A 24831-nucleotide genomic window follows, 5' to 3' on the forward strand; every position below is an offset into this window, starting at 1 on the left:
ACAGGCAGAAAATTAGTCGGTTCATTGTGTTAACATGGACTAAACAGTCAATAGCAAAACCAGCATTGACATAAAAGGGATTTTGGCAGCATGCAAGATATTCTAAAACATGTATTATTTACTTAATCTTCTTAAGAACAAACTATATAAAAAAAGAGCATCTGATTAAGTATTTCAAGCCTATATGGTCCTTAGTCGTATCACTATCAATGCATTGAAGTGCGTAATTAGATGGTTTTTCATTGTCATCCTTGTCTGATATGGAGTGCTACATTTTTTAAAATACTCACGGGGAATCTATGTCTTTGTCTTGGATATTGTCAAAATTTGTTTTTTTTTTTGGCTTATAACAGACATAGTTTGATTTGGTTAATGACAATATCTGGCTTTTATCCTGCTGTGGTTAAAAGTTTTTCAAATTGTTTGCAAAAATACATTCAAGTAGAAAATCAAGCAAAATGAATAACAATTTATGCATAATACTACAAATGACCGTAGGAAACTGACACTGTGGGGATTGGAAATTGCCTCATTTTCTGACTAAATGAAAAAAAAAAAATTGGGTAACTTCTATTATATTCTTTTCCTGTATAAAATGATATATCCATCATTCAATAGTTACAATTTTCCATTAACACATTTATAATGCAACTCATTCTTTGTAAAAGAAATAACGTTTTTATGTCTTTCTGTTTCTCCTCCTACTTCCTTCCTCTGTTTTCTGTCATCTTCTTTAATACCAGTATTTCCCCATTGTAGCATAAGGCAACTATCAATAGCTTCTGCTTTACATTCGGTGTATTTAGCTGTCTGTCATTTTTGTGTTATTATTTCATAAATTGTTGCGGCTTAACAATAAGCAATACATAGAACTATATAATCAGACATACCACTGCAGTCATCCTAAGCTTGAAAAACAGCATATTTTCTAATAAATGGATTTTGATTTCATTGCTATTTTTATTGCTGTGATTTTACTATTACCGTAGCACTGTGTAGATTCTGTTGTATGAATGACATGTTTGGATGAGAAGTATCTCATATTGGAGGATGTTTGATAAGCTTATAGTTTGCATAGAAATGGAATGACAGCCAATTGGCAGTGAATGAAAAGTAAGTATATTTTACTCATCATCTTTAACTTGCAGGGTGGCACCACTGTACAATGCAACTGCCTCGCTTGTACTGCGACGTTCTTGCACGCTCCCAACGACTATGGAAAAGTCATTTATAGAACCGATGCGGCTCCAACACTAGGCGCTGACACCTTTTCACCGACCCTCGTTTTTTCTGTTCGGGTAAGTTTATTGCATTATTCCTTTTTGTATTATATGAATCTTATATTTTCTAAAGAATCCTGGAAAGTGCTGGTCTGACCATTGAACTCTAAATTATATACTTTATTGGAGTCTCTGAATTTACATTTCTAGTCAGTGTAGTACCCAGAATTAGTACTTTGTATTCCAATTAAATACTGTAGTGTAGATGCCAAAAGCCGCAAGGGGAACTCTATATCCACATAAATACATATATTTGTGATGCTTGCTATGTAATGCAGAACATTACACAGCAATTGGTAAGATTTATAAAAACTAGTGCAAGAGAAAAACTAGAAAAGTTGCCAATAGTAACTTGATTCTAGTTCTTATTCTTGACATATAGCAATCTAATTGGTTGCTTTCAACAAGTACAGTTTTCCTATCTACCTATACTTACTCCTATGCTAATAAAATTGATAAGTTGGTTTGCTCATCTATTACATACAGCTTTAAGTTGAAAAATTTTACATAGAATTCTAATGCCTACATTCCATATTATGAGGATAAATATGCAAATCTCACTGTATCGTGAACATATTACCTTTCTACATATTTAGAACTGTTCTAAAAGCTGATTCATGGGAATATCTTCTTTTTTAAGAGCCATTTTACAGCTTACATTATCATTGCATAAAATTTACAAAATCTCCTTCCCTGCACGATGTTTTCTGATATAAGGAAATAATTTTACATTATCACATTAGTTTTTTATCACATAAAGTAAAGCTGCAAAAAATGTTCTAAGGATAAAATGTAAGCCATTATAGATAACACTTTTCATAAAGCATTGTAACTTAGTTTAGGCAATGCATAATTGCCTCTTAATATGGTGCAGTATTTAACAGTTATGTGGCAGCCAGTCAGTATTGTATCAGAAGGGTTTACTTTGGAGTAAGCAAATGGTAAAATACAGATATATACTGAAATTTCTCAGAGATATAAACCTCCTAACTATTAAATGTAAAGTAACATTTTCTGTGCAGTATTTATTCCTATCAAACCATGTTTCCATGCACGATGTGCCATTGTGTGTTCAATGCTCAACACTATAAATGTATGTAACTATGGAATACAAGCTGAATTGGAGAAATGTGAAGTATACTGAAATATTAAAGATGTTCTACAAGAAGCTAATCAGAAAAAAAACATTTCATGTAAGCTAATTGTGTTACATAACAGATGGGAGTTATCAAAGACAAAGTGAAGTTTTCAAAGTATATAATAATGATGTAGATATGTGTCCTTCTCTTGACTAAAGATAAGTGGTGGAAGTTGTCTATCTTTGGAAATAAAATCCTTTGTGATACTCACAATTCTGTGACAGACAAAACAGGTCATCACAGACCAGGCATCTAGAGGTATCTTGGCTTCTAAAAATTGAAATCACAAATAAGATTTTATAAGCACACTAGCTCAGTGTTCAGAAATGTTGCTTTTCAGTGCTGGGTCATGGGTTCCGTGCCATCAAGGACAACATCTGGAAGACGTTGTAAGTTCCTACCACATTTTATCAGACACTCCAAATAAAAACTAATGTAGATTGTGACCCCTATATCCATCTTTGGCAAAAGAGATTTGAATTTCTGGTAATCTTATCATGTGCTTGTAGAACTTCTCTCATTGGACATTATCGTCGACTCCTCTTCTGCATCTATAACGGTATTTTAAACTCTTTGTTTATATGGAAGTATTAAAAAAGGTTTTTAAACATAGGTTTCACATCTGTTGAAGCACAGGAACATGCAGCCATGTCTAAATGTGTTGGCACCCTTGAAATTGTTCCAGAAAATGAAGTATATCTCCCAGTAAAGTATTGCAATTACACATTTTGTTATACACAAGTTTATGTCCTTTGTGTGTATTTGAACAACACAAAAAACTGAGAAAAAAAGGGCAGATTGCACATAATTTCACACAAAAGGCCAAAAATAAAAAAAAATTTCAAAAATTGTGGGTAGCAACTTTGTTTCAAGCATGTTACGCTTATTCAAATTTACCAGTGGCTAGTAACAGGTGTGGACAATATGAAAATCACACCATAAACCAGATGAAAAGGAAATAAATTGACACAATCTTTGCATTGTAGCTAATCTCACTAAGTGAAGAAGACAGAGAAAATTTGATGAAAAGCTGCAGCACAGCATAGCCCAGATGACCACAGCATAGCCCAGCATAGCTGAATAACCAGCCTCAATCAAGTTCCAAAGAAATTTAAGCTGTCTTGTAGACTCAAGGTGCATCACTGTCAGTGTAACGTATCAGTTAAAATTCATATGAAATTTGCTTTGGCAAGATACCCAGGAGAACCTCACTGCTGACAGAGACATAAAAAAGCAAGATTGCAATTTGATAAAAACAATCCTTCTGGGAAAATATCTTGTGGACACATGAGACCATGATCTAACTTTTTGGTTAAGTAAATCATTCTACTCTGTACATAAAATGGAATGAGACCTATTAAGAAAAGAACACAGTGCTTAAAGCAAAGTATGGTTGTGGTTCAAAAATGTCTTGTTGTTTTGCTACCTTTGACACTGGGTGCCTTGACTGTGTGAAAGGAATAATGAAATCTGAAGATTACCAATGGATTTTGGGTTATAATGCAGTTCCCAGTGTATGAAATCTGGGTTTGCATCCTACGTCATGGGTCTCCCAGCAGGACAATGACCCCAAACATACTTCAAGAAGTTCGGAAGTGGCCAGCAAGAAGACTAGATCTAAATCCCAATGAACACCTGTGGAGAGATCTAAAAATTGGTGTTTTGAGAATGCACCTTCAAATATGAGAGACCTGGAGCAATTTGCAAAGAAGAGTGGTCCAAAAGTCCAGTTCAGAGGTGTAAGAAGCGACTATATTACCGATAGTCTGGTTAGGGATCATTTCAGATTATCCTCATCTCCCACTGCTGCTGGGTTCTTTTTTTAAGAAAAAAAGAGAGTGGGTTACGTCCTTGCCTGGATTTCCGGGAACTCAATGAGATCACTGTACGTGATCTGTATCTGCATGCCCTTATCCCTGAGTCCTTAATCAAATTGTAGGGGCAAAATGGTTCTCTAAGATGGACCTCAGGGGGCATATAACCACAAATGCATTAAAGAGGGGGATGAGTGGAAGACTGCGTTCAATATGCCTGAAAGACACTATGAGAATCTGGTGATGCCTTTTGGGTTGACAAATGCGCCTGCCATCTTTCAGCACTGAAAGTAATGACATCTTTAGTTACCTGATAGGCAAGTGTGTTGTTATCTACCTGGTTGATATTTCTATTTATTCACCTGACCTAGAGTCACAGGGACATGTCAGGCAGGTCTTACACATTTTCCACGACAATAAATTGCATGTCAAACCCAAAAAGTGTATGTTCTTGGTTGAGGAGCTCCCTTTCCTTCAATATGTATTGTCTTCCCCCATTTTTGCATGGATCCAGGCGGTATTGGATTGGGATCGTATGAAATATTAAAATGTATCCCTTATTAAATAATTTCTAAAAAATCTTAATCAGTGCATTATTCAAAACCATCACCATTTTAAAATACATACAATAGAAAAGGCCAAGGAGATGCCTGACCCTGTACTGCACTATATGCACCCTACCTATCAGCAGAGGTTGGCACCCTATACGCAGATGGTGCCCCTGCTCACTGTCATCTGTCCCTTATACCCCTATATAACCCTATGGGGTGGAATAGAGATAACTAATTGCATGCATGTGGTGTGCCCAATGATATAAATAGAGTCTCTTATAACTAGGGGCCAATAATAGGCTGTCCCTGCTATGACCCTACCTGTTGGCACCCTATTATTTTGCATACATGGCTCCCCCGCTCCTCGACGGCTGTCCCCAATATATCCCTAATCTTGTAAGTTTGAGGACTTCTTCCAATATAAGGTGATTTAGTGCTCAATATGCAAAAATGGTTACAGTACTGCTGGAATTTTCCAAAAGTTCTTACTATATGGGTCTCCCAAGTGTCCATTCATACACAGCTCAGGAGTAGAGATACCCCCTGTTAGGACTGGCGGAACGCACCAAGACAGATGGTATAGATGCGTTCGCAGTCCGGGGTCCACCGTGCAGGTGAAAACCTGCTGCTAGCAATTAGCAGACTATATGGCGGTACACTAGAGTATACACGCGTGGGTTAACCTCACCCAGCGTGAAAGAAGCAATCCTGTTAAGGCACAGGACCGCGGTACCACACCTAAAGCGCGAGCAAGTAGTCAGCGAACTCAACCCCAACTGGGATTGAAGTCCGATTAGACCCTTGCTGGCGCAACACCGCAACTGAGTGTGAAATAAAACAGAAGAGCATGCAGTGCCGCACTGACGAACGCCACTAACCACCCAGGCTTGGGTAAGGAAAGCACAGAGGAAGTGCACGGCGCCGTACTGGCGGTCACAGCAACTGGACGCTATAATATGTGACTAGTGCTGTAGGATAAGTCGGGCGCTGGGTAGCAGCCATACACCTTCCGCGAACAGTCATACTATAGGGTAGGGGTATCCAAGGACGACTTGCACTCACAACATACACACATTAGCAATTGTTTGACAATACTAGCGCATGGCCGTGCGGTCATGCGCAGTTTATATAGCAGCAGCACAGGAAGTGGCCACAGCACTTTTGCCCTTCTAGGACCTGCCAAGAGGACCAATGGAATGTGCTGCAGAGCCTGAGCACATGACCCTCGATCTCCAACGGGAGACCTTACGCTGGGCATGCTCAGTACGTGCAGACAAGGACTTAGTCCCAGAGAAGTCCGCTCGCTGCTGACCAGCACAGACTTTAATAGCAGAGACTGGAGAAGCAGCAGTAACTCTCAGAACAGAGTGAGAATGAGCAAGACGCTGGGACCGACGTCCTTGCTGAGCAGACTCCACTGCGGCTGGACAAGAATGGGAGACCGCAGCGGAGGTGGCTCGAGATTCCCCCTGTGCAGAAGCGGGAACTCGACCCCTAACATTACCCCCCCTCCTAGGGCCCCCCTCCTTGGGCCTCGCTACGTTCGAAGGCAGCAATGAGCTGCGGAGCCCGAATGTGCTCAGCAGGCTCCCAGGACCTATCCTCAGGGCCGTAACCCTTCCAGTCCACCAAAAAAAATTTTTTGCCACGTACCACCTTGCACCCCAAGATAGCGTTCACCTCGAAATCGTCCGTAGACGAACCCGATGTCCCGGCAGATGACTCAGAAAACCGAGACATGTATACGGGCTTAAGGAGGGACACATGAATGGTGTCGGTGATACCAAAGCGTGGAGGAAGGGCCAGACGGTAGACCACAGGATTAACCTGTTCGAGGACCTTGAAGGGACCCAAGTAGCGAGGAGCAAATTTAGTGGACTCAACTCGCAGCCTGATGTTACGGGCGGAGAGCCACACCAAGTCGCCAGGAGCAAAGGACGGGGCGGGGCACCGATGAGCATCGGCGGAGGACCTCATTCTCTCCTTAGAGGCCCGAATGGCATCCTGAGTGCGGTCCCAAATATCCCGTGCCTCCACAGCCCAGTTTGCCACCCTGGAGTCTGCGGAAGACACGGGCATAGGCACAGGTACCCGTGGATGCTGACCATAGTTGAGGAGGAATGGGGTTTGTCCAGTGGAGTCGGCTACGGCGTTGTTCAGCGCAAACTCTGCCAATGATAGCAAGGATGCCCAGTCATCCTGCCTGGCTGAAACAAAATGTCGCAGGTATGTGACCAATATCTGGTTGGCCCTCTCTACCAACATATTCGTCTCGGGGTGATAAGCGGAAGAGAGATTCAACTCAATACTGAGAAGACGACACAGCTCTCTCCAGAACCGAGATGCAAACTGGGGACCCCGGTCACTGACAATTTTGTCAGGCATACCATGTAGGCGGAAGATGTGCTTAATGAACAACGCAGCCAAGGCCCGTGCAGAAGGTAACCGTGGTAGCGGCACCAAATGCACCATTTTCGAGAAATGATCGGTGATGACCCAAATGATGGTACAGCCGCGAGACTTGGGCAAACCCACGACAAAGTCCATCCCGACCATCTCCCAGGGCCTATCTGCCACCGGCAAGGGATAGAGCAACCCAGCTGGCCTTTGACGCGGAGATTTATTTTTGGCGCAGGAGACACACGCCAGAATATAATCCCTGACATCCCGGACCATATGCGGCCACCAGTACGTCCTCGCCAGTAGCTCAGATGTCCTCTTTGTCCCAAAGTGTCCACCCACTCTGGACGAATGAGCCCAAGAGAGAACCTCCGGTCGCAAATTAATGGGCACAAAAGTCTTGCCCGGAGGCACAGACTCAAGCGAAACTGGTGCTACGGTTCTCAGGCTCTCAGAGGGAACAATAAGCCGAGGCTCCTCTTCCTCCTCTTCAGTTGACATAAGGGAGCGAGAGAGAGCATCAGCACGAATATTCTTCTCCCCGGCGAGAAAATGAAGAGAAAAGTGGAACCGGGAAAAGAACAAGGACCATCTGGCTTGGCGAGAATTTAGCCGCTGGGCTGTCTGTAAGTAGACCAAATTTTTGTGGTCAGTGTAAACCTGGAAGGGAAACCGCGCACTTTCCAGAAGATGTCTCCACTCTGAAAAGGCCAACTTCATTGCTAGCAGCTCCCTATCCCCGATGGAGTAGTTTCTCTCCGCTGGCGAGAAAGTCTTAGAGAAGAAGAAGCATGGATGCTTCCGACCTTGAGCATCCTTCTGGTAGAGGACTGCTCCAGCACCAACGGACGAGGCATCCACCTCCATTAGGAATGGCTTATCCACATCGGGACGATGTAAGATGGGAGCGCTAGCAAAGTGGGACTTAATAGAAGTGAAGGCCTTGGAGACCTCTTACGACCACAATTTAGGATTCGCTCCCTTCTTGGTGAGGGCTACCAAGGGAGCTACCAGAATTGAGAAGTGGGGAATGAACTGGCGGTAATAGTTAATGAACCCCATAAAGCGCTGCACCGCTTTAAGAGAATGGGGCTCTTGCCAGTCCATCACAGCCTGTAGTTTGGCAGGATCCATAGCCAATCCCTGGGCGGAGATGATATAGCCCAGGAACGGCAAAGACTCCTGCTCAAACATACACTTCTCCAACTTAGCGTAAAGAGAGTTTGCCCGTAGGAGGTCGAAGACTCTGCCAACATCTCTCCGGTGGGAGTCAATATCTGGAGAAAAGATGAGAATATCATCCAGATAGACTACAACTGAGGTGGAAAGCATATCCCGGAAGATGTCGTTGACAAAGTCTTGAAAAATGGCTGGGGCATTACAGAGCCCGAAGGGCATCACCAGATACTCATAGTGCCCATCTCTGGTGTTAAACGCCGTTTTCCATTCGTCCCCCTCACGGATGCGAATCAGGTTGTAAGCACCCCGCAGATCTAATTTAGTAAATACCCTTGCTCCCCGAAGCCTATCGAAGAGCTCAGATATCAAGGGCAAAGGATACTTGTTCTTAACGGTGATAGCGTTAAGACCCCTGTAGTCTATGCATGGACGTAGCTCCCCATTCTTCTTCTGCACGAAGAAGAACCCTGCCCCAGCAGGTGACACTGACTTCCTGATAAACCCTCTTGCCAGATTCTCTTGAATGTACTGAGACATGGCCTCCGTCTCCGGGAGAGATAATGGATAAACTCGACCCCAGGGAGGCTCCGCACCAGGCAAGAGATCGATAGGACAGTCATAGGGGCGATGGGGCGGAAGGGTCTCCGCCGCCTTCTTGGAGAACACGTCTGCGTAAGACCAATATTGCTTGGGGAGAGAAGATAGATCTGCGGGTACCTCAGTAATAGCAACCTGAACGCACTCTCGGTGACACCTACCCCCACATGATTCACCCCATCCCAGAATTCTGCCTGAGGACCACTCGATGTGAGGAGAGTGGTACCGTAGCCAAGGTATCCCCAACAGGACCTCATCAATACCCTCAGGAATGACGAGCAGAGAAATAATCTCCTGATGGGATGGCGACAGGGACAGAGTAACAGGGATGGTCTGATGTTTTATCTGTGCGGGGAGTGTCGACCCATTCACCACTCATACCGTTACTGGTTGAGATAGCATAACCAGGGGTATTGCGTGACGTTGGGCGAAGGCAGAAGACATAACATTGCCCTCCGCCCCAGAATCCACGCAGAGGTCTACCGAGTGGGAGGATGAGCCAAAGGTAATTGTCCCCTTAAAGGACAATTTGGAGCCAACGTCGCAGTGTCTAGTGCACCTCCACCTACTATCACTAGACGCTGACGTTTCCTCGACCGCTGATGACATCTGGTGGCAAGATGTCCTGACTGTTGGCAAACATGGCAACCCTGGAGTGCACGAGCGGTCTGGGACTTAGATCCCGCTCGTGACACCACCTTAGGTTCCTGGAACTCAGGAGCCTGGACTGGAGATTCCAAAGGTTTGGCGAAGGTGGGAGCCAGCCGAAACCTCTGCCTACACTGGGCTCGCTCTAACCTCCGCTCATGAAAACGGAGGTCAATGCGAGTAGATACTGCTATTAACTCCTCCAGTGTGGCGGGAATCTCCCTAGTGGCCAGAGCATACTTAACGTGGTCAGCCAGCCCCCTCCAAAATATAGGGATAAGGGCTTTATCCGACCACTCCAGCTCAGATGCCAGAGTGCGGAAATGGACGGCAAAAAGGCTGACCCAGGACGAGCCCTGAGTCAGTGCCAACAGTTGGAGCGCCGTGTCATGGGTGACACGAGGTCCTAGAAAGACCTGTTTCAGAGTGCTCAGGAATAACGGAGCACTCTGCACCACATGATCGCCACGCTCCCACAGCGGCGTAGCCCACTGCAACGCCCTGTCCAACAATAAGGAAATTAAAAAAGCCCACCTTAGCCCGCTCTGTAGGGAAACGAGAGGCCAGAAGCTTGAGATGTATTGAGCACTGACTCACGAAACCCCTACAGGACTTACTGTCACCAGAAAATTTCTCTGGTAGCGGGAGGCGAAATAGCGTCGGTACAGGAGCGGCAGTGGACAAGGTAGCTGCAGCCACACTTGCAGCCTGAACAGCGACAGCAGTAACATCCACAGCTGAGGTTGAATGCTCAAGAGCCGCCAACCTTCCCTCCAGCTGCTGGATGTACCGCTGTAAACGCTGGTCGTCCGCCATTTTACTAGCCAGACCCTGGCGCTAGTATTCTGTTAGGACTGGCGGAACGCACCAAGACAGATGGTATAGATGCGTTCGCAGTCCGGGGTCCACCGTGCAGGTGAAAACCTGCTGCTAGCAATTAGCAGACTATATGGCGGTACACTAGAGTATACACGCGTGGGTTAACCTCACCCAGCGTGAAAGAAGCAATCCTGTTAAGGCACAGGACCGCGGTACCACACCTAAAGCGCGAGCAAGTAGTCAGCGAACTCAACCCCAACTGGGATTGAAGTCCGATTAGACCCTTGCTGGCGCAACACTGCAACTGGGTGTGAAATGAAACAGAAGAGCATGCAGTGCCGCACTGACGAACGCCACTAACCACCCAGGCTTGGGTAAGGAAAGCACAGAGGAAGTGCACGGCGCCATACTGGCGGTCACAGCAACTGGACGCTATAATGTGTGACTAGTGCTGTAGGATAAGTCAGGCGCTAGGTAGCAGCCATACACCTTCCGCGAACAGTCATACTATAGGGTAGGGGTATCCAAGGACGACTTGCTCTCACAACATACACACATTAGCAATTGTTTGACAATACTAGCGCATGGCCGTGCGGTCATGCGCAGTTTATATAGCAGCAGCACAGGAAGTGGCCACAGCACTTTTGCCCTTCTAGGACCTGCCAAGAGGACCAATGGAATGTGCTGCAGAGCCTGAGCACATGACCCTCGATCTCCAACGGGAGACCTTACGCTGGGCATGCTCAGTACATGCAGACAAGGACTTAGTCCCAGAGAAGTCCGCTCGCTGCTGACCAGCACAGACTTTAATAGCAGAGACTGGAGAAGCAGCAGTACCTCTCAGAACAGAGTGAGAATGAGCAAGATGCTGGGACCGACGTCCTTGCTGAGCAGACTCCACTGCGGCTGGACAAGAATGGGAGACTGCAGCGGAGGTGGCTCGAGATTCCCCCTGTGCAGAAGCGGGAACTCGACCCCTAACACCCCCAGACAAATCTCCAAAATAAATAATCTATTTAATATGATTTCTCAGATATCCAATGATTATACCCATAACCAAAACTAGCCACTGGTACTTCCACAACAAAAAACTCATAAGTATGTTCACAACTCAACATGATTCCCTTCTAAACATGAGGTTCATCAGGAGTAAATAAATACATCACATGGGACTACTTAGCTTATCTTTAGATGATACACATTGATATAGTCCTCAGCACAATAGGGCAGGTCCCCTCTTGATATAGTGCCTGTATATGTATATTTTCACTGGGGTTTTTCTGTGAATTTTTTGTCATTAAATTGGACCCCAAAGGCTATTTTTTTTCTGTGATTACATATGGATTGGGATCGTCAAGAGGATTTGGGTTTCGCCAACTATTACAGTAAATTCTTAAAGAACTTTTCGGTAGTAACCAAACCTCTTACAGATATGACCAAGAAGGGGATGGACTTCCCCAAGTAGTCCAGTCCTGGCAGGGAGGCATTTGACACATTGAAAAGGTGTATTACTTCTGCACTGATCCTTATACACTTTGACAAAAAATGACCTTCTACAATACGTGCCCATGGCACTTAGAGGGAAAAAGGAAGGGCAAACTCCCATACTACTGTACTCCTATAAGCTTATCAAAAGCATAATTCCCCATAATAAACATAACGTCACCAATTTCGTTTAAAAGATTTAACTTTATTGACATGATACAATATAATAAAGACAACAATAATTGCATAATTATATAATGAGGGTCAATGAGACAATGGACAAAACCAGCAAATAAACCCACATTAACAAATGTACAGGTGCACCACTATACAGCACATAGTGTCATACAGAGTTAAATGGGGTATGCAAGACTAATTATGGGTGGGTAAGATAGCTCATAATGACCATAATACGGTTCTAATAGCAAACAACTAGCTAATCCACCATATGACTTCCCTACCATATTGCACGCAGCCCGATTGAGTTGGAAAAACACACATTAGTGAACATGTGCCATCAGTGTTGCTTACCCCTGTGTGGTTCTTTGCTGGTTAGTACACCACGAGCCCCGACGCTCGTTTCACGTGCTGAGCTTCCTCGGGGGCTGTGTTGCTTATTGCCAGTCTTGGGTCTTATATATCCCCTCCACATCTGTGTTCTCAGTTCATGCGGCACATGGGGGTGGGTCTCCTAGCCGGTATCAAGCTCCTTCCGGCAATAACAGCGGCGCAGAGATGGAAAAAGATCCTGTGACGTCATAGGTCAGTGCGTTGCTGTTGCAGATGCCTTCTGGAATGCAAACAGGAAGAAGACCCATCCCGCATGCGCACCAGTGCCGCGGACATTTTGGAACAGGGAACATATGCTGGCAGACCGTATATGGACAACAGACATCAGTTACAGGTACATGTGTAGCCATACAAAAGAGGGGGGAGAGGGAAAGGGGAACAAGGACAGGAAGGGAAAAAGGAAAAAAGGGGAAAATACTATTATCTGTATATAATTGAATAAACAATTAATTCCGCGAAACCTATGTCCACATCGCTGTGCTGGAGCCATAGCGCTACATTCAGGACACAATATTGCAAGATGCAAGTGATCATCCTCTTTATTCACTCTTCGGTCAGCCAGCAATCCATTTGGCACAGGATAAACACACCAGAATGGGTTAGGAAAGTGAAAATAAAAACTGCAAAAAAGAAAAAGACATCAGTAAATAAAACCGCAAACAACAATTAAAAATTAAAAAAGGAAAAATGAGGAAAAGCACAGAGTGACGAGTGCTGCACAAAAAGGAACAAAAGACAATTTTTCGTTAATGTCATGCGGGGTCATGGTCCCTAGTGTTACTATCCATTGGCATTCTAATTGAGCTAGAGTGTGTTTTATATTATTTTTCCTCATTTTTCCTTTTTTAATTTTTAATTGTTGCTTGCAGTTTTATTTACTGATGTATTTTTCTTTTTGCAGTTTTTATTTTCACTTTCCTAACCCATTCTGTTGTGTTTATCCTGTACCAAATGGATTGCTGGCTGATCGAACAGTGAATAAAGGGGATGATCACTTGCATCTTGCAATATTGTGTAGCACTGCAGGAGCCCTGAATGTAGTGCTATGGATCCAGCGCAGCTATATGGACATGGGCTCCGCGGAATTAACTTTGTTGTTTACTCAATAATACACGAATAATAGTCTTTTTCCCTTTTTTCCTTTTTCCCTTTTCCATTCCTGTCCTTGTTCCCCTTTCCCTCTACCCCCTCTTTTGTTTGGCTACACATGTACCTGTAACTGATGTCTGTTGTCCATATATGGTCTGCCAGCATATGTTCCCTTCAGACCTCAGGAGACGGATATCTCGTCATCGGAAGCAGAGGTCTCCGATACAGAAGTAAGGTTTAAGAACACGCGGGGAAAGCCTAGGGGGAGGGGAGCTGGACGTGGAGGTAGAGGAGCAGGTAGGGGCTCACCAGGAGGTGAGCGTTTTTTAGATTCAGGCTACCCGCTCAGGAACAGGTTCAATCCCTGAAACCCCATGTGAAAAGCGAGGTCATAAACCTGTCATCTAGACCCCTGAGTGAGGAGCAGATGGCGGTTTTGAGCAAAGGCATGTCATTTGTTCCAACCACTGATTTTGACAGTTTCGAAGCGATCAAAGACCTTAACTTGTTTGCTCGTCGGCTGAAGTGGAAAAAACACTTCGCCAATGAGGACAAAAAGTGTTGCAATGAGCTGGGTATTGATGAGGGCTTATTGGGAGATGTAAGATTCCTTTTCCACTTGAGCGACCCCAACCCGAATGATGCAGGGGAGGGGCCATTTACCGATTTGAAAAATAGAAGCAAACAGATGCCACCTCCAACCAATGATTTGAGTGCAGTTGACGTTTTCGTTAACTTGGTCACGAGTGAGATCATGCAACTTGATAAAACAAAAAAGAGATGTGCATATAATCTCACAAAGGCAGAAATGACAAGTCTACGTGAACTCGAGAAAGACCACGATAGAATTATAAAACCCTCGGATAAAGGGGGGAACGTGGTGGTTATGGATGTTCCCCAGTATAAAGAGATGTGCTATGCACTGTTGAATGCAGACATGGGCTACGAGAGACTTGAGAGTAATCCCACTGACATCTGCCATAAGGAGTTGAGAGAACTGGTAATGGGAGCTTTTTGCAGGAAGTTGTTGGACACTAATGAAAGGGAATTTTTGATACCCTCACATCCAGTAGTGGCCACTTTTTATTGCTTGCCCAAGATCCATAAGGGCACTAACCCTTTGAAAGGGAGGCCAATTGTCTCTGGAATCGGGAGTTTGACACAAAATCTGGGCCTATATGTGGACAAAATTTTGAGACCATTTGTCACTGCCCTGAGTTCATACACGCGGGACACGATGGACCTCCTCCTCAAACTTGACCAGATTGTTCAGGATGATGATATGTGGTTGTGCTCAATTGATGTGGAGGCGTTATACTCCTCAATTCCCCACGATAAGGGTGTTATGGCTGTGGACCATTACTTGAGAACACGAGGGTGCCAAATTAATGACCATAATATGTTTGTTATACAAGCGCTCAAATTTTGCCTGACCAGGAATTATTTCCTTTTTGACGGGAAGTACTTCATCCAGCTCAGGGGCACAGCTATGGGGAGCCCATGTGCCCCCTCGTATGCTAATTTGCTCCTGGGCTGGTGGGAGGAGAACATCGTCTTTGGTGACACTATGGATGCAGCCGAGAGTAACATCGTTTTGTGGCTGCGTTACATAGATGACGTCTTTTTGATTTGGAGAGGGACCGAAGAAAGTTTCCGCACCTTTGTCATGGGTTTAAACGTAAACGATCTGGGCCTACGTTTCACCTTCGAGCTGATTTTCCACAGGTTACCTTTCTTAGACGTTTTGATTGAGAGGGGGAGGGATGGCCAGATAGTCACTAGCACATACAGGAAGCCGACTGCCTCCAATGCCCTCCTGAGATGGGAATCAAATCACCCACGCCCCCTTAGAAGAGGTATCCCCAAGGGTCAGTACCTGCGGACGCGTAGGAACTGTTCAGACCCATTGACATATAAAGAGCAAGCGGATGATCTCCGTAAGCGATTTGGTGAACGGGGGTATCCCGACAATGTTTTGAGAGAGGCATACGTCTCAGCCTCATCAAGGGATAGGAGAGAATTACTAGTCCCGGCCGAGAAACGAGAGGAGGAGAACCTAATTAGGTTCATTACAAAATATAGTAATGGAGCAAGCGACCTAAGAGACATTCTGCAGCGACACTGGTCTGTCCTGCTTATGGATAAGGATCTGAGCAAGATGGTCACTGCATCACCACAAATTACTTACAAGAAAGGTCGTTCAATCAAGGATAGGGTGGTCCACAGTCATTTCACCCCCCCCGCTGTACGTACCCATGACCCCACCTGGCTAGGTGGTCGTACTAAGGGTTGTTATAGGTGTGGAAACTGTAAATACTGTAGCTCTATCAGTCAAGGGAAAGAATTTAAGAGCAATGTTACAGGAAAGAGTTTTGCTATACACCAGTTCATTAACTGTAAGACTAGGGGTGTTGTATATAAGATCACGTGTATATGCAATATCGAATACATAGGAAAGACTAGTAGAGAACTAAGAAGAAGAGTTGGAGAGCACCATAGGGACACCATCAATAAGAAAGATACTCCTGTAGCAAATCACATCAACAGGTTCCATAATGGTGATCTGAAAGGAGTGCAATTCATGGGGATTGAGAGAATTGCTCAATCACAGAGGGGTGGCGACTGGGACAAACGCGTTTTGCAGAAGGAATGCATGTGGATCTTTCATTTGCAAACCCAGAGCCCAATGGGTCTAAATGAACAACTTAACTTTTCTTCCTTCCTGTAAGTGTAGCAGTTTAACAGGGACTCTAGAATAGGGACAGCCGCCGTCGAGTGGGAGCGCCTCTGCGCAGGTTTCTAGGGTGCCAACCTCCGCATTAGGCAGGTTCTTTTCTAGTTAGGGGACAATAGGGGAAGCCTGTAGGGTCACCCTTTGCTGTCCTTTCCCTGGGGCTGGTGTACGGGGAGGAGGTCCATCGTGTCCCGACTTCTTTTTCTTTTTCTGTTTCTTTTGTATTTGTATTTTTATTTTTCATCTATTTTTCCGGTCTTATCACTTTTTTATGGTCCCATTGTTTTTGTGGCTGCACATCCATCACTAGTAGAATGTTACATCTTAGGACCTATACCTGCGTGTATGTACCGTACAGATAAGGAGACACTGTAATGACCGATACTCCTCCTTTGGTATGGGAAGGATGTGGACTGTGTAAATCGGCACATTACCTTTATTGAATGGACAGCATCCACGTGTGTGCACTGATATGCACGTCTGTGGATGTTTAGCATCTTGAGCTGGCCCGACCAATCGGGAGCTCACATGTTAAACTTGTATCTCGGCTTTGATCACCTGATCGTAAGCCGGATGTGACGCTTATGGATCAATGCACCGTCTGTGATTCTCTACAGGAAATGATGGGTGCATCCCCTAATACCCGCCCACTCAGGCTCTGCAGCATTACATGGCACCATAAGGTGCGCGGCACGCAGCGCGTGCATGAGGGGCCGGAAGTAAGTTCCCGATGGCCGGAAGTACGCGGCCTTAGGATGCACAAGGCGGTCGCGTCATATTGACTACGCAGCGCGCGGGCGAGAGTAGCCGGAAATGAGTCACCGGCAGCCGTGCACGTGCCACACGAAAGAACACATGGAGTCTATTTAAGACAGGTAAAGGGAAACATGGGTTAGCGATGCTCGCGTATGTGACAGCACCTTTGTCATAACTCCCCTGATGAATCAAAAGAAGAAACGCGTCGGAAGACATAGGCTTTAACGGGGATATATGGTTAGTGCGGCATGATCCGCCTCTAAGCCCCGGACACTCTAAGGAGGCACCGCTGACAGCATCGGTCCCGCAGATGAGTATAAATTGAAAACGCTGTTAACAGATGAACCCACGTATAGACACTTACTGAAAATAGGCTAATGTGCACAAACAATGTTGTGAGGCATATATGTATTCCAGTGCTATCGGTGGTGTGAATGAAATAGGTCGGGGTTTGGCCCACCTTATATGGTTTCTGAGCTTGCTCATTGTTGTGTAGCACCATATGTATGATATTCCTGAAACATATGAATGCTCTACAAATGCTGTTCCATTGAGTTCTTACCTGTTTTTTGTGTTGTGGTCTTTGTTATTGTTTTTGGTTTTAAAACACTGGCACCTTGTTCACTTTTGGTCACGCTTGTGATTTTAATAATATAAGTAAAAGTTAAGTTTTAATATTTAATCTCTAACCTGCTGCTGGATTTAAGAAATATTGGTTAGTGGTAATTTTGTCCTTGATGAAATACAGCATATGTTCCCTGTTCCAAAACAGCCGTGGCAGTGGTGCGCATGCGCAAAGTGTCCTCTTCCTGTTTGCGTTCCAGAAGGCATCTGCAACTGTGATGGCCAGAAGGAGCATGATACCGGCTGGGAGTCCCACCCCTGTGCGGCACATGAACTAAGTGGCAATTCAACACAGATGTGGTGGGGATATATAAGACCCACGACTGGCGATAATCCACACAGCCACCCCGAGGAAGCTCAGCACGTGAAACGCATGTTGGGGCACGTGGTGGACTAATCAGCAAAGAACCACACATGGGCAAGCAACACTGACGGCACATGTTCACGCTACGTGCAATATAGGAGGGAAGTCATACGGTGGATTAGCCGGTTATTTGCTATTAGAACCGTATTATGGTCGTTATAGGCTATCCTACCCACCCCTAATTAGTCTTGTATGCCCCATTTATCTCTGTATAAAACTATGTGCTGTATATTGGTGCACCTGTACATTTTTTAATGTGGGTTTATTTGCTGGTTTTGTCACTCTTATCACTCGTCGACCCTTATTATATATTTATGCAATTATTGTTGTCTTCATTATATTGTATCACATCAATAAAGTTAAATCTTTTAAACAAAATTGGTGGCGTTATGTCTATTATGGGGCATTATGCTCTTGATAAGCTTATAGGATTACTGATCCTTATACAGCCTGACATCTCTCAGACTTTAATTTTGGAGGTCGATGCGTCTGAGGCTGTATTTTTGCAAGGTGTGTCTCCTAGTAAATGGCAACCATGTGCTTGCTTTTCAAAGAAAATGTCACCAGCTGAGAGAAATTATGTTATTGGTAATAGGGAACTCTTAGTCATCAAATGGACTTTTGAGGAGTGGTATCATTTTTTGGAGGGAGCGCTTCACCCAGTGATCGTTATCATGGATCATAAAATCTGGTATACTTAGATTCGGCAAAACATCTTACACCACGACATACTAGATGGGCATTATTCTTTACCAGGTTTAAATTCGTTGTTACTTTTGGGCTGGGGAGCAAAAATGTTATGGCTGATGCCTTTTACCATTGCTTTCCTGGGAGAGAAGATAAGTTCAAACTGGTTTCTATTCTTCATAAAGGTGTGTTAATGGTGTCTGTAAGCTCCAATCTGGATGGAATGGTTGTTAACGCTCAGGGGGATGCCCCTGCTACCTGTCCACTTAGTAAACTATTGATTCCAGTCAATTTCCGTCTTACAGTCCTCAGTAAGCATCATGATACGGTATTGGCTGGAAATCCTGGGAGTAAGGCCACCCCAGATCTAGTTACTCTGCATTTTGTGGTGGCTAGGTGCTCATAAGGATGTTTGGGAGTATGTTGCCACCTGCAATAAATGTGAGCGTTCTAAGACCTCTCACACTTGTCCTTCAAGGGCTCTTGAACCATTGGAGATTCTCATTAGACCTTGAACTCATTTTTCGATCAATTTTATTACGGATCCACTCGTGTCTATAGGGAACTCTGTAGAAAAAATGTAGAAAAAAGCATCACTGCATCACATGCACACCATCCAAATAATAACAAATATATAGAAAAAAATATATCGTTTATTGATACATCTAAAACACACCAACAATATAAAACATACTTAAAAAAACACAAAAAAACAATACATCTCAGGTTGAATAGCCGTACAAAAAATAATAAATAATAATAAGGTAAGCACCAATATCTAACCTAACTGGCTCATATATACTATCCCATGTGGCTATAACATAATCAGTCAGCCACTACTACGGATCCCATGAAGGAAGCAGGGCACAATGAATGTATCCCCACAGATAAATGGCCATAGCTAGATAGGTGACCAAAGTCCTAGTAATAAACCGGACATAAGGTAAAAGTGATCACCCATAGAACGGCATGAAAGAAGCTCTTGACAAATACAAATGAGCATACAACCTGGCGTAACCCTAGTATCCCACGCGTATCGCCCGGCGAACCGGGCTTCCTCAGGGAATGTGTAAAAAGACGCATCCATGTGACTTATATATATATACATCGTAATGATAAATGCCGTACCGGTGTGGAACGCACAGCCGACCGGAAGGAGCCGACCGGAAGGAGCAGGAGACTCACGCAGCCGCAGAACTAGAAAAGCGCTGACCAAGACAGCGCACATAGGTAAAGCTCCACCCCCCATCAGGGGGACAGAGGAAGGGTGCGCCTGCGCAGACAGTGGTAAGCTACATAGACGCTGGCACTCACGCAGCCGCAGAGCTAGAAAGGCGCTGACCAAGACAGCGCACGTAGGTAGAGCTCCACCCCCCATCATCATCAGGGGGACAGAGGAAGAGTGCGCCTGCGCAGACACAGTGGTAGGCTGCATAGACGCTGGCACCGGCACCATGGAAACCATGTGATCCCAGAGATGAGACACACACAATACGCGTCCATGGAGCCGGTATGCCGATGCAGCTCCTCCCCCCATAGGGAGACAGAGAGACAAAGCACCCATGTAAGGACGCACGGCAGATAGACAGGACAGTAACAGCGGGAACGCCGAAAAGAACCCCAACCGCCCAAAAATAAGGCGAATCCAGCTTCAAACAAAAGTAAACATATATATACAAATAGCAAATACATAAAGTCCACATAAGACGGCCCAGAACAGTGTACAAATAGACCGTAATAGGGACCATGGCGGATACACACAGAAATATACCTGATAGTACCCAAATAGCACATATCATAAATATAACAAGATATAATCTGTGTGACGTGTTGAAGCGAAGGTAAGGGCAAACAGATATAGCCCTGATAAAGGGAAGAGGGGGGGGGGGAGAGGAGAAGGAAAAAGGGGGAAGGAAGGGGAAGGAAAAAAAAAAAAGGGGAAAAAAGGGGCATAAATCATAACCCATACATCCTAAATCATACAACAGACACTCTCCGGAGAGTCCACCACAATCAACCACATACAAAAATCACACAAATATAAATGTAGCCTACACAAGTCCATGATACCAAAACGAACTTTATTGTATACTGCAGCATCATATAGAACGAGGGCATGTGTGTTAGCATAAAATGTTCTAGAATATTTATAGATATAATAAGGCATTGTAGCCCTCAATAGTAAATTAGTCTCTAAAGAAAGAAAAGGTAGGAACAGACCCGAAGAGACCCAGCCATAAAGGAGGAAATCCTAACATAAGATAGAGAACCATCGGCCTGCCTAATGAGCCAGTACTAAGGGCTAATAGAATCAAAAGGGTCAAAATAACCCACTCACCTACCTAATGAGCCAGTCCTAAAGATTATATTGTAGCAATACCCAAACATCTAAATATCCAAAACAACCTCTAGAAAAAACCCTAACAAACCCATAAGACAATACAAAAAGGCATCCCCTAAAACACTCCAAAATAGCCTTACAACAATGAAATAATCTCCTAAAACAATACAATATAATAAGTATACAAAAGGCCACAAAAGGGCCACTTCCATAAGACAGTCCATAGTCCATAAGTCCAAGGGGTTCCAATCCAAAAAAAGAGAAGCATGAAAGACATCCTCCACATCTGATTCTTGATAGCCAAACATAGACGTCCAACAAGGAATTAGCCCAGGAATCCAGTAAAAAGCAATTCTTCGTTTAGACCTGCGGGAGCAACAGAACCCAAATTAAAGATCCAGCGAGCCTCCTTTTGCAAGAGGGACCGTTTATGAGCTCCCCCCTATTGGATAGCTGGAGACTTTCCAGACCTATGACTTTAGTGTTCAACACCCGACCACCATGATGAGCTAAATAGTGGGCAGCCACCGGGGTTAACATCTTGCCTTTAAGGGAGTCAGAAGCCGCCAAGTTTATAGTCGAAAAGTGCTTTTGGGTCCTCCGGCGTAACTCCTGGGAGGTTTGACCCACATAGATGTGTTGACAAGGACAGATCAAAGCATAAATGACATACGCCGTTTTGCAGTTAATATAAGAGCATAGTCTATGCTTACTTCCATCCTTAGGGCTAATGAAAAAATCCCTAGTTGGAGCCATATGTGGGCAGATGTTACAATCGCCACAAGCAAAGGACCCATGCAACACCACACCCCGATGTAACCTAGTGGTCTGCCTCCTGTAATGGCTATTGGTCAGAAGGTCCCTGAAATTCGGGGCCCTCCTGGCTGTAAGAAGAGGTCGATCTCCCACCACCAAGGAAGTATGCAAATCCGTGGCCAAAATATCCCAATGTTTTTGTAGGATACGTCGAACTTGTGGCCAGTAATAAACCTGGATTTGCCATCTCGTACCTTGTTCCGAGGTTCAAGCAACGATTCTTGTGTGTTAGCCGCCGCACGCTGGAAGGCTCTGGAAATACTCTTCTTAGGATAATGCCGCTGTCTAAACCGGTCCGTCAGTCCACGGGCCTCTACCCGAAAGTCTTCATCAGACGCACAGTTCCTACGAGTCCTCAGGAACTGTCCTATAGGAAAGCCATCTTTAGTGTGCTTAGGATGGAAACTCCTATAGTCTAATAGACTGTTGGTCGCAGTAGACTTGCGAAACAGCCTAGTCGACAGTCCATTGCCACTGACCTGAACCTGCAAATCCAAGAAGGTGACTGTCATGGGGGAAAAAGAATACGTAAGTATGATGTTATGAACATTCTCATTCAGAGAATCAATGAACTTACAACACCCCTGTTCGTCACCCTCCCAAATAAAGAACACGTCGTCAATATAACGACTCCAATAGTAGACGTGTTCCTTAAACTCCTCAAGGTGGTAGACCATGGTAGCTTCCCACCAGCCTAAAAAAAGGTTAGCGATGGCCAGGGCACATCTAGCGCCCATGGCCACCCCCGAGGTCTGAAGATAGTAGGTACGGTCAAACAAAAAGTAATTGTGCCTCATAATGAATTCCATAAGGTCAACCACCCAGGAATCGTGCATGCGATCCGATTGTCCAAGCTTATCAAAAAAGTATAAGGCGGCCGTAACCCCATCTGCATGACTGATATTCGAGTACAGAGACTCGACATCGCACGTCACTAACAAAAACTGGGATGGCAACGAAACCCCCCGACAGATACGGATAAAGTGCGACGAGTCTTGAACAAATGAAGGTAAATTTTTGACCATCGGCTGAAGAAAATGGTCAACGTAGACACCAGCCTTTTCACACAGACTACCTATACTCGCTACGATAGGGCGTCCCGGTGGCTTGTGTAGGCACTTGTGGATTTTCGGCAACATATAAAATGTTGCCGTAATCGGAATCTCCACCCAAAGGAACTTAAACTCCTGATGTCCAATAATATTTAAGTCCATAGCTCTATCCAGAAGACGTCTAAATTTAGCAGCAAACACTCCCGTAGGATCCGAAGGGAGCCTCTTGTAGAAACAACTGTTGCCAAGTTGGCGTTGGGCCTCTTCCAGATAGAGCACATGAGGCCACAGCACGACATTGCCGCCCTTATCCGCCTCTTTAACAAGGAAGGCAGTATTAGATCTAAGTCCATTAAGGGCCCGTTTCTCCTCGCTACTAAGATTGCCCATGATGGAAGGACATGGACGTAGAGCCATAATGTCCCTCTTTGTAAGTTCAAAAAAGACCCTAACGGCAGGAACAAGGGAAAACGGAGGTGCCACATTATATTTACTTCTAAAAGGAAAAAGGCTCTTACCACTATCTGGTTCGTTCTCCTGTAACAGCTGCAACAGATCTTGAAACACCATCTGTTCTGTTCGATCGAAGCCTTCCATCATATGCAGTCTATTATGAAGGACCTGTAATACAAGGCACCGGCAAAATAAATAAAGATCCTTGACAAGTGTAAACTTGTCTAACAGGTGTACTGGGGAGAACGTAAGACCCCGCTGTAACACAGAGAGTTCAATAGGTGAGAGCACATGATCAGACAGGTTAACTACTTGTAGTACATCAGAGACTACCTGGTCACCTGAAGCTGGATTAGTGGCCCCTCGGAGAACGTCTATTTGCGATGGCTTCTGTACGGTTTGTGTGCCGCCGGCCGACGGTTCCCAAACCGAGTTATCCGTGTCGACATTGCTGCAGCGTTTCCGCCCCCTTCGGACCCGACGTCGGGCTCGCTGTCTGCTGAGGATAAAAAATCGCTCTCTGAAGTGCCATCCATTCTCCTTGTAGCCATAGGTGTGGTATCTCCGATATTTCGGGTCTTAAGGCCCTGTCTTGAATTGCCCTGGTGTCTCCATTTAAACACCTTCTGCGTCTCAAAATCATTACGATCTCTTAGAAATTTGGATTTCTTTCTCAGCATGATCTCATGATCATACTTATCCAAGGTCCCCTTCAGCTTAACCTTAAATGGCTGAACCTGGGTGGTGTCGTCAAATTTAATAAGCTTGGATTCCAAATCCTTAATTCTGACTTTAGTGTCTACGAGAAGTTTTCTATCATGTTCCAAAAGCATATGTAAAATAATACTTGAACATTTAAGCAGTCCCTGCTCCCAGGTAATGCGAAAATCCGGGGAAGGTTCCCAAGCTAGAAAAATGGACACCCTAAGACCTCGGGGTACAATGTTGGTCTTGACATACTCTTCCAGACTCCGAATATTCCACCATAGTCTAATGCCCGCCCGATGGGCTGCCGTAATCTCTGATGAAAGTTGATTAAAATCAGAGTCAGGGGTAATGCATTCCCCTGAAGAAAAGACATTCTGCGACTGTGCCCGCCAGGCCGCCTCACGAGCCTCCCAGTCCATAGCGGCCGTGCCACACACCGCTACAAAACAAACAAAGCTGAGTCACAAAAAATGGGCGGAACAAATAGTCACAGCCCACATCAATGATAACAATTCAAAATAGAACGCGTGCAGCTTCAAGAAACACCCGCCACTAGGAGGGTAAACACAATATGTACTAAACACAAAAAGTAAAGCGCACAGCTATATAAATATAATATGAACTAAGAGGGTGCAAAAAGCAGTGATAAACAGAACCAGAAAAAATGTAGAAAAAAGCATCACTGCATCACATGCACACCATCCAAATAATAACAAATATATAGA

The 24831-nt window shown here is 44.7% G+C and overlaps 1 protein-coding gene across 1 annotated transcript in view; it reads left to right on the forward strand.

Annotated features, from left to right (window-relative positions):
- Positions 1-1151: 1151 nt before the first annotated feature.
- LOC138672241 (protocadherin-9-like) overlaps positions 1152-24831 on the forward strand; it is a 2050018-nt gene continuing 2026338 nt past the window's right edge. The window contains exon 1 of the mRNA XM_069760219.1: positions 1152-1298. The gene's annotated coding sequence lies outside the window, so the exon portion shown is untranslated. The remainder of the gene's footprint in view (positions 1299-24831) is intronic.

This window comes from Ranitomeya imitator, chromosome 3, assembly GCF_032444005.1.
Source record: "Ranitomeya imitator isolate aRanImi1 chromosome 3, aRanImi1.pri, whole genome shotgun sequence".
NCBI classification, from domain to species: Eukaryota; Metazoa; Chordata; class Amphibia; order Anura; family Dendrobatidae; genus Ranitomeya; species Ranitomeya imitator.